General features: G+C 45.6%; 1 pseudogene; it reads right to left on the bottom strand.

Annotated features, from left to right (window-relative positions):
• Positions 1-9,748: 9,748 nt before the first annotated feature.
• Positions 9,749-11,379, bottom strand: LOC129557950 (chromodomain Y-like protein pseudogene; annotated as a pseudogene).
• Positions 11,380-11,728: the final 349 nt, after the last annotated feature.

Here is an 11,728-nt window from a genome sequence, read left to right as displayed (position 1 = left end):
TCAAATATGAAGTGTAGAGAAGTCCAAATTCCATGACGGAGTCTTCCCCCCATGTTTTGATACAGTAAATACAACCATTTCCAACTTCATGGAATCCATTCTTTGTTTTGGGATATGTTTTCAGAAATACAACTAACTCTCTCCATTCTTGAGGAAACAGTGGTGCCCATATTTTCACTTGTGCAATAGAGATAATTCCAATTTTGTACTGGTTTTCCATATCTTCAAAAAGCAGTGTTAAGATTTTCATGTGTGAAATTTCCAGAACTTCACACTTAATAGTAGAGAACCACCACCCAGATTCATGTATGAAGTGTAGACTAGTGTACATTTCACATTAAAAACAAACAAACAAAAAGAAAAAAACAGCTTCCAGATTTTCTTAAAATGAAGAAAAAAATGCAGTATATCATGAATTAAAACAAGCATCACCATATTTGCACGTAAAAATGTAGGTAATTCTCCATTTAAGTTCAATTCAGTCCAGTCTCTTAGTCGTGTTCAACTTTTGCGACCCCATGAACTGCAGCTTGTCTTGTTTCCCTGTCAATCATCAACTCCCAGAGATTACTCAAACTCATGTCCATCGAGTCGGTGACGCCATCTAACCACCTCATCCTCTATCATTCTCTTCTCTTATTGCCTTCAATGTTTCCCAGCATCAAGGTCTTTTCCAATGAGTCAGTTCTTTGCATCAGGGGTCTGGATTATTGGAGTTTGTGCTTCAGCATCTGTGCTTCCAATGTATATTCAGGACTGATTTCCTTTAGCCTCCTTGCAGTCCAACAGACTCTCAAGGATCTTCACCAATGCCTCATTTTAAAGGTATCAATTCTTCCATGCTCAACTGTCTTTACAGTCTAAATCTCACATTCGTACATAACTGCTGGTGAAACCATTGCTTTGACCAGGTGGACCTTCGCTGGCAGAGCAATGTCTCTGCTTTTCAGTAGGCAACCCAAGTACCAAGTGCCTTTTAATTTTATGGTTGCAGTCACAATCTTCAATTATTTTGGATCCCCCCAAAATAAAGTCTATCAGTATTTCCATTGTTTCTTTTCCCATATTTTAGGCAGGGATGGGACCATATGTCATGATCTTAGTTTTTTGAATGTTGAATATTAATTCAAAAATTTCACTCTCCTCTTTAATTTTCGTCAAGAGGTTCTTTGTATCTACCTCATTTTCTGCCATAAGAGTGATTTCATTTGAGGCTGTTGATATTTCTTGCAGCAATCTTTATTCATGCCTGTGCTTCTTAATGTCTGGCATTTAGCATGTTGTACACCACATATGAACTATGGATGGAGGTTTGTGACATTCTAAAGGAGACAGGAACCAAAACCATCCCCAAGAAAATGAAAAGCATAAAAGCAAAACAGCTGGCTGAAAAAAACTTACAATGTTCTGTGAAAAAAAAAGAAGCCAAAAGCAAAGGAGAAAAGGAAAGATTTATCCATTTGAATGCTGAGGTGGAAAGAATAGCAAGGATAGTTAAGAAAGCCTTCCTGAGTGATCAATGAAAAGAAATAGGAAAAATAGAATAAGAAAGACGAGAGCACCTTTAAGAAAATTTGAGATACCAAGGGACTATTTCATGCAAAGAAGGGCTCAATAAAGAAACGAAATGGTATGGACCTAATGAAGCAGAAACTATTAAGAAGAGCTGTAACAAATACGCAGAACAGTTCAGAAAAGATCTTTAAGTTCAGTTCAGTTCAGTCGCTTAGTCGTTTACGACTCTCCACGACCCCATGAATCACAGCACGCCAGGCCTCTCTGTCCATCACCAACTCCCAGAGTTCACTTAAAATTCACAATGGTGTGATCACTTACGATCACCTAGAGCCAGACATCCTGGAATGGGAATTCAACTGGGCTTAAGGAATATCAGTATGAACAAAGCCAGAGGAAGTGACAGAATTTCAGTTCAGGTATTTCAAATCCTAAAAGATGATGCTGTGAAAATGTTGTACTCCACATGTCAGCAAACTGGGAAAACTCAGCAGTGACCACAGGACTGGAAATTGTCAGCTTTCATTTCAATCCCAAAGAAAGGCAATGCCAAAGAATGCTCCAAACTACCGCACAGTTCCACTCATCTCACACGCTAGAAAATAATGTTCAATATTCTCCAAGACAGGATTCAAAAATGGGTGAACCTTGGACTTCCAGAAGTTCAAGGTGGTTTTAGAAAAGGCAGAGGAACCAGAGATCAAACAACATCTGCTGGATCATCGAAAAAGCAAGAGAGTTCCAGAAAAACATATCTTTCTTCTTTATTTCCTATGCAAAAACCTTTGACTGTGTGGATCTCAATAAATTATGGAAAATTCTGAAAGAGATCGTAATACCAGACCACCTGACTTGTCCCTTGAGAAACTTGTATGTAGGTCAGGAATCAACAGATAGTACTGGATATGGAACAACATCTTGGTTCCAAATAGGAAAATGAGTATGTCAAGGCTGTAATTTCACCCTCCTTATTGAACTTTTATGCAGAGTACATCATGAGAAACGCTGGGCTGAAGGAAGCACAAACTGGAATCAAGATTGCTGGGAGAAATATCAACAACCTAGATATGCAGGTGACACCGCAATTATGACAGAAAGTGAAGAACAACTAAAGAGTTTATTGATTAACGTAATGAGGAGAATGAAAACTTTGGATTAAAGTTCAACTTTTATCAACTCAGATTACGGCCTCCAGTCCCATCACTTCTGGAAATAGGTGGGGAAAGAGTGGCTACCAATTTTTTTTTTTTCCCATGGGGAGGCTCCAAAATCACTGCAGATGGTGATTTTAGCCATGAAATGAAAAATGCTTACTCCTTGGTAGGCAAGCTATGATAACCCTAGACAGCATAAATAAAAAGCAGAGACCTGATTTGCCAATAAAGCTATGTTTAGTCAAACTATCGTTTTTCAGGTAGTTATGTATGGATGTGTTATTTGGAGTGTAAAGAAAGCTGAGTGTCAAGAATTGATGCTTTTGAACCGTGGTGTTGGAGAAGACTCTTGAGTGTCCATTGGACTGCAAGGATATCCAATCAGCCAATCCTGAAGGAGAGCAGTCCTGGATGTTCATTGGAATGACTCATGTTGAAGTTGAAACTCCAATACTTTGGCCACAGGATGAAAACAACTGACTCAATGGAAAAGATCCTCACGCTGTGAAAGATCTAGGGTAGGAAGAGAAACGGATGACAGTGAATGAGGTGGTTGGACAGTATCACCGATCAATGGACATGAGTTTGGGTATACTCAATTCAGTTCAGTGGCTCAGTCATGTCCGACTCTCCGCCACCCCATGAAGGGGTTGATAACGGACAAGCGGGTCTGGCGTTCTGCAGTTCACGGGGTCACAAATAGTCGGACACGACTGAATTACTGAAGTGATTATTACATGCAATTTAAATAAGCATGGTGACAATATGGACAGCACGATGTGGGTGAAGCTGTCCTCCTTGCAGACCACGATATCTTGGTACCTGTAGGGGCTCTCACTCTGCTACACCCTGAAGCACAGCCGCTTGTCAAAGGGCTGGTCTCGCCTGTCCTTGATGAACTTCCTCTTTCCGGCTGTGACGCCCCTGACAAACGTCTGCAGGGTGGTGGTCCGATGACCGTCAGCGTGTTCATGAACAGGGAGTTGCCTTTCCTGTTCACCGTTAGCCCCATAGTCATGCCCAAATTCAAGGGCCGGACACCTGTGGCACTAGCCGGTGTATCAGGGGCTGGTGCCCCATCCGTGCCTGCTCAGTCCCTGGACCCAGGAGGGCCCCGAACAGATTCTGGAACAATGCCTCCAGGGCCGAGGAGTTCTCCCATCCCTGCTCCACAGAGTCTGGCTTCTCAGGACTTTCATCCTGAAGGCCGTCCACCCAACTCCTGCTCTTGATGGGGCACTTGGGCAAGAACATCTTGATGCCTGACCGGGATGTGTCCATGTTGTTTCGAGGTCCAGACCCTGCGCGGGGATCTTCAGAACATCAGGCTGGCAGAAAACAGCGGGCTACTCTTGGCCTCATGCCCCTTGCTGACAACTAGTGCTCTGGGGGTGGCCTTGAGAAGCTGCTCTTGCTGCATCTGGAGATCTGCTTCTGGGCATGGTTCGGGGAGGTCTGGTTACTTCTGCTGAAACTGCCCTACTTCTGCATCTTGTTGTGGCACTGTCTGTGGTCATGAATGTGATACTTTCAGTACATCAAGCGTTGCTAAAGAGCCCCTGAGCAACCTTATATATTCCCCTCCCCATGGGGCCACACCCTTATTCTTTGTTCTTTTTTGAAAGAGTTAAAAAAAAAATCTTAGTTTTATTCAACCCGTTTTCACAGCTGAGTATTTATTCTATAAAAAGTTCACAGATTGTTCAGTTTACATATAACGAAAAAAGTGAGCCCCACAGGTGCAAAAATACTGCATTGACCAAGCCAAGTAAAGGCAGATTTGCACTCTGTAAGCTCTCTGTGAGGCCGGGAGGTGGTCGGTTTGAAGTAGAAACTTCAAAACTGTACAAAAATATGGTTTGATTTCATTTCACTCCGTACATTCAATATGATTGCAAGCTCAGAAGGCTGCCAGGGAGACAGGCTTTTGAAATAATCCCCACCCCAGTGGCAATGCAGATGTCTAGGTACACAGGGCACTCTTGGACAGCATTCACTACTTGGTATGCTGTGGAGACGTGAAAGCCGAGACCAAGAATATGAAATGTCAATATAATATGGCAGTTTTCTTGAAAAGGAGGTTCTGCATTTAACAGTGTGCCAACAGAGTTTTAACTTATTAAATAAAATATATTTAAGTGAACCTAAAAATTACACTTTATACACATAAAAATACATTTTATTTGTGGTGTAATACATCGATCATATGTGCAAGTAGGAAACCAAAACTGTACATAAAGTAGGAGTTCTCACACAGCAACCAGAAGTACTTAAATAGTTATTTTTCAAACGGTCAGAAAAACTCATGATAAACCTGCTAACTTATAACTTAAGATACCATACTGAAGCTAGCCGGTGATTCACTAATACTACAAAACAAGCTTTACCCTGGAGAAAGTGGTTTCCTCCTGCTAACTTGGTAAGAATCAGACCTTTCCAAAAGAGTGAAGAATCAGTTGATATCTCAGCATGAATCCTCAGTTCAGTTCAGTTCAATTCAGTCGCTCAGTCGTGTCCACCTCTCCGCGACCCCATGAATCACAGCAGGCCAGGCCTCCCTGTCCATCACCAACTCCCGGAGTACACTCAAACTCATGTCCACAGAGTCGGTGATGCCATTCAGCCATCTCATTCTCCGTTGTCCCCTTCTCCTCCCGCCCCCAACCTTTCCCAGCATCAGACTCTTTTCCAGTGAGTCAACTCGTCGCATGAGGTGGCCAAAGTATTGCAGTTTCAGCTTTAGCATCAGTCCCTCCAATGAACATCCAGGATTGATCTCCTCTAGAATGGACTGGTTGGATCTCCTTGCAGTATAAGGGAATCTCAAGAGTCTTCTCCAACACCACAGTTCAAAAGCATTGATTATTCGGCGATCAGCTTTCTTCACAGTCCAACTCTCACATCCATACATGACCACGGGAAAAACCATTGCCTTGATTAGACAGATCTTAGCTGGCAAAGTAATGTCTCTGCTTTTTAATATACTATCAAGGTTGGTCATAAATTTCCTTCGAAGGAGCAAGCGTCTTTTAATTTCATGGCTGCAATCAGCATCTGCAGTGATTTTGGAGCCCCCCCAAAAAAAACTCTGACACTGTTTCCACTGTTTTTCCATCTATTTCCCATGAAGTGATGGGACCAGATGCCATGATCTTTGTTTTCTGAACGTTGAACTTCAAGCCAACATTTTCACTCTCCTCTTTCATTTTCATCAAGAGGCTTTTGAGTTCCTCTTCACTTTCTGCCATAAGGGTAGTGTCATCTGTATATCTGAGGTTATTGATATTTCTCCCAGCAATCTTGATTCCAGCCTGTGCTTTTTCCAGGCCAGCGTTCCTCATGATGTACTCTGCATATAAGTTAAATAAGCAAGGTGATAATATACAAACTTGACGTACACCTTTTCCTCTTTCGAACCAGTCTGTTTTTCCATGTCCAGTTCTAACTGTTGCTTCCTGACCTACATACAGGTTTCTCAAGAGGCAGGTCAGGTGGTCTGGTATTTCCATCTCTTTCAGAATTTTCCACAGTTTATTGTGATCCACACAGTCAAAGGCTTTGGCATAGTCAATGAAGCAGAAATCGACGTTTTTCTGAAACTCTCTTGCTTTTTTCATGATCCAGCGGATGTTGGCAATTTGATCTCTGGTGCCTCTGCCTTTTCTAAAACCTGCTTGAACATCTGGGAGTTCGCGGTTTACATAGGGCTGAAGCCTGGCTTGGAGAATTTTAAGCATGACTTTACTAGCGTGTGAGATGAGTGCAATTGTGCGGTAGTTTGAGCATTCTTTGGCATTGCCTTTCTTTGGGATTGGAATGAAGACTGACCTCTTCCAATCCTGCGGGCACTGCTGAGGTTTCCAAATTTGCTGGCATATCACAGCATCATCTCTCAAGACTTGAAATAGCTCGACTGGAATTCCATCACCTCCACTAGCTTTGTTGTAGTGATGCTTTCTAAGGCCCACTTGACTTCACATTCCAAAATGTATGGCTCTAGGTCAGTGATCACGTTATCGTGACTCTCTTGGTCGTGAAGATCTTTTTTGCGCAGTTCTTCTGTGTATTCTTGCCACCTCTTCTTAATATCTTCAGCTTCTGTTAGGTCCATACCATTTCTATTCTTTATCGAGCCGATCTTTGCATGAAATATTCCCTTGGAATCTCTAATTTTCTGGAAGAGGTCTCTTGTCTTTCCTATTCTGTTGTTTTCCTCTATTTCTTTGCATTGATCACTGAGGAAGGATTTCTTATCTCTCCTTGCTATTCTTTGGAACTCTACATTCAGATGCTTATATCTTTCCTTTTCTCCTTTGCTTTTCGCCTCTCTTCATTTCACAGCTATTTGTAAGGCCTCCTCAGGCAGCCATTTTGCTGTTTTGCATTTCTTTTCCACGGGGATGGTCTTGGGCCCTGTCTCCTGTACAATGTCACGAACCTCAGTCCAGAGTTCATCAGGCAATCTATCAATCAGATCTAGTCCCTTATATCTATTTCTCACTTCCACTGTATAATCATAAGAGATTAGATTGAGGTCATATCTGAATGCTCTAGTGGTTTTCCCTACTTTCTTCAATTTAAGTCTGAATTTGGCAATAAGGAGTTCATGATCTGAGCCACAGTCAGCTCCTGGTCTTGTTTTCGCTAACTGTATACAGCTTCTCCATCTTTGGTTGCAAAGAATATAATCAATGTGATTTCAGTGTTGACCATCTGGTGATGTTCATGTGTAGAGTCTTCTCTTGTGTTGCTGGAAGAGGGTGTTTGCTATGACCAGTGCATTCTCTTGACAAAACTCTATTATCCTTTGCCCTGCTTCATTCCATGCTCCAAGACCAAATTTGCCTGTTACTCCAGGTGTTTCTTGACTTCCTACTTTTGCATTCCAGTCCCCTATAATGAAAAGGACATCTTTTTTTAGATGTTAGTTCTAAAAGGTCTTGTAGGTCTTCATAGAACCGATTAACTTCGGATTCTTCAGCGTTACTGGTTGGGGCATAGGCCTGGATTACTGTAATATTGAATGGTTTGCCTTGGAAATGAACAGAAATCATTCTGTCGTTTTAAGATATCATCCAAGTACTGTATTTCAGACTCTTTTGCTAACCATGATGGCTACTCCATTTCTTCTAAGGGATTCCTGCCCACAGTAGAAGATATAATGGTCATCCGAGTTAAATTCACCCATTCCAGTCCATTTTAATTCACTGATTCCTAGAATGTTAACGTTCACTCTTGCCATCTCCTCTTTGACCACTTCCAATTTGCCTTGATTCATGGACCTAACATTCCAGGTTCTTATGCAATATTGCTCTTTACAGCACCGGACCTTGCTTCTATCACTGGTCACATCTACAACTGGGTATTGGTTTTGCTTTTGCTCCATCCCTTTATTCCTTTTATAGTTATTTCTCCACTGAGCTCCAGTAGCATACTGGGCACCTACCAACCTGGGGAATTCCTCATTCAGTATCCTATCATTTTGCCCTTTGTTACTGTCCATGGGGTTCTCAAGGCAAGTATACTGAAGTGGTTTGCCATTCCTTTCTCCAGTGGACCACATTCGGCTGTGGTCCATTTGATCAGATCGGCTAGTTTCCTGTGATTATGATTTCAGTTTGTCTGCCTTCTACCTCCGTCTTATTTGGGTTTCTCTTACCTTAGTCGTGGAAAATCCCTTCACAGCCACTCCAGCAAAGTGCAGCCGCTGTACCTTACCTTGGACGAGGGGTATCTCCTCAAGGCCGCCCCTCCTGACCTTGAACGCGGAGTAGCTCCTCTCGGCCCTCCTATGCCCGCTCAGCCACCGCCTGTTGGACGTGGGTTATCTCCTCTCGGCCGCCGGCCCTGGCCTCAGGCGTGGGGTAGCTCTTCACGGCCGCACATCTTTGCGTGGTTCGTTGCGCCGGGGCTGGCGTCTCTCGCATGAATCCTAGGCTTCCTTTATTTTGGGGATATATCCATCAGTGACTGTTTAGCAAGAATATTTATCCTAAATGATAAGTCTTCCATTTGATTTAGAATTTTCTATCTCTGAGGCTTTGGACCTCTTAGAGATAAAGCACACCGCAGATCTTACCTTTTCTCTCTGTTTGGGGTGGGATGGTGAGGTTCACTAACACCGCTTTCTTTTCTTGTAGAAGGAAATGAAAAAGGGAAAACAAACATTATGTGAGACTTTTCTGACATCCAATCTAAGAAACGACAATTTTCTCTAGAGTACTAGGCAAAGATAACAAAAATCTCGAGCTTCAATGAGCAGCCCAGAGCTCACCTTTATACTTTTACACATTTGTGTGTATTAAGTATAAAATAATGATGCTTGGACAAAGGACTTTTGTACTTATTTATTTTAAGGTTCAGTTCAGTTCAGTTCAGTCGCTCAGTCGTGTCCGACTCTCCGCGACCCCATGAATCACAGCACGCCAGGCCTCCCTGTCCATCACCAACTCCCGGAGTACACTCAAACTCATGTCCACAGAGTCGGTGATGCCATCCAGCTATCTCATTCTCCGTCGTCCCCTTCTCCTCCTGCCCCCAACCTTTCCCAGCATCAGAGTCTTTTCCAGTGAGTCAACTCGACGCATGAGGTTGCCAAAGTATTGCAGTTTCAGCTTTAGCATCAGTCCCTCCAATGAACATCCAGGATTGATCTCCTTTAGAATGGACTGGTTGGATCTCCTTGCAGTATAAGGGACTCTCAAGGGTCTTCTCCAACACTACAGTTCAAAACCATCGATTCTTCGGTAATCAGCTTACTTCACAGTCCAACTCTCACATCCATACATGACCATGGGGAAAACCATGGGGAAAACCATAGCCTTGACTAGACGGACCTTGGTTGGCAAAGTAATGTCTCTGCTTTTTAATATACTATCAAGGTTGGTCATAACTTTCCTTCCAAGGAGCAAGCGTCTTTTAATTTCATGGCTGCAATCAGCATCTGCAGTGAAAACGGCTTGACAATAAACTGTTGGCTGTTCTCAAGTCCTGCTTCCCAGTGGGAGCTCCGGGAGAGCCTGGCCCAGGCTGTGAGGTCTGGCAAGGTGCAGCCCTGGTGAGGTCATGCAGCCCCGCCATCAGAACTCATTGATCTTCCTCTGCAGACACTTGAGCATGGAGTCCATGCCCTGTGCCGAGCCCCAGATCTTCTTCACCACCTCGCATTCCCGCATGTTGGCCTGCTCCAGCTCCAGCCTGATATGGCAGTGCACAAAGGCCTTGTATTCCTTGAGCACGACGGGGTTACAGGAGGCGAGCTCTTTGAAGCGGACCATGACCTCTTGGGGGAAGTTCGCAGGCCAGAACACCTGGGAGACCAGTCCTTTGCCACAGACCTCCTGGGCTGTTAGCTTCCACCCGCTGAGCAGCATTTCATTTGCAGATGCTTCTCCCAAAATCTTGGGGAACATGACGGTGGATCAGCCATCTGGACTCTGTCCGAAGTTGGTATAGGGAATCCGGAGCCACGCCTTGTCATTGGCCCAGACCAGATCACAGAGAGGCAGGATGGATGCTCCTAGCCCAATGGCTGGGCCAGTCACAGGCTACAATAATCAGCTTCTTGAACTGAATAATGGTGTTCACTTAGTTTCTGATGGCCTGGGCCATCCTGGTGCTCTTCCTCTTGCAGTCATCCGTCAGGCACCGTATGAAGTAGCTGAAGTCCAGGCTGCAGCAGAAGCCGCTTCCCATGGCGCTGAGCAGTACCAGCTTGCTGCCGTCGGCCACGGCCCTGCTCAGCGCACACTGCAGCTGCTGTATCACCTATGGGTTGAACGAGTTGTGCGCGGATGACTTGGTGGACAGCACAATGTGGGTGAAGCTGTCCTGCTTCTGCACCAGGATATCCCAGTACCTGTAGGCACTCTCCCTCTGCTGCACGCTGAAGCTCAGCCGCTTGTCAAAGGGCTGGTCTCTGCTGTCCTCGCTGAACTCCCTCTTGCTGGCCGTCACGCCCCTGGCCGAAGTCTGCAGGGTGGTGGTCCTGTTGGCCATCGTTGTGTCCCTGAACAGGGAGGTGCCTTTGCCGTTCATGGCCAGCCCCTTGGCCATGGCCTCCATCACAGGCCGGACGCCTGTGGCACCAGCGGGTGTTTCAGGGGCCAACTCCCAATCCACGCCCGCTCCGCCCCTAGGCCCAGCAGGGCCCCGACCAGCCTCTCGGCCACGGCCTCCGCGGCAGGCAAGTCCTCCGGCCCCTGTTCATGGGGTCCGGCTTCTCGGGGCTCTCGTCCTGAAAGCCGTCCACTGCGCTCCTGCTCATGGGGCTCTTGGGCACGAGCATCTTGATGCCCGACCGGGCCAGGTCCATGTTCTTGCAGGGGGCCAGGCCCCGCGTGGGGCTCTTCTGGAACTTCTGGCTGGCAGCAAACAGTTTTCTGCTCTTGGCCTTGTGCTCCTTGCCCACTACTAGTGCTTTGGGGGCGGCCTTGGAGAAGCTGCTCTTGCTACATCTGGACATCTGCTTCCAGGCACTGTTCAGGGAGGTCCCATTGGTTCTGGTGAAACTGCCCTCCTTCAGTTTCTCGCTGTGGTGCCAGTTGAAATCGTGGATGTACTCCTTGCAGTTCACCAGGTGCTGCTCTGGCTCCCAGGTGTTGTCCTCGCTGTCCTAGCCTTTACACCGAACCAAATATTCTGTCTTCCCTTTCTTGGTTTTCCTTTTGTCAAGGATGCTTTCAGCATCTTACTGCTCCTCTGAGGCCATGGCGGGGAGCAGGGAGCGTGGTGTGGGGCAGGGCCGGCTGGCGAGGCGCTGGGCAGGCGGCGGCCCATACTTTGCTCCAGTCGGGTCCTTGGGAAGCTGCTCTTCCTGCTCCATGCCCCGCTGTGTAGGGCAGGCCAGCCGGCAGGCGCTCATTCCCGCCACTGAGGGATGCTGCCCACATGCATCTGTGCAGGCGCAGCTACAGGGCAGCGCTCTCTGAGGCACACTCTTCAAAGAACCTTGAAGACCATTTCATTCTGGACCACCTATCAGTAGACTTCCATCCCGCATCTTTTTCTCAGTGTTCACGAAGGTCTCATCAGTGTTCTAGGTTCCAGTGTGCAACACC

The sequence above is a fragment of the Moschus berezovskii genome, chromosome Y (assembly GCF_049115385.1).
Source record: "Moschus berezovskii isolate FMDL1 chromosome Y, NW_MosBer_1.0, whole genome shotgun sequence".
NCBI lineage: Eukaryota > Metazoa > Chordata > Mammalia > Artiodactyla > Moschidae > Moschus > Moschus berezovskii.
The sequence above is the reverse complement of the archived record's forward strand: the minus strand, read 5'-3'. Positions and strand labels throughout refer to the sequence as shown.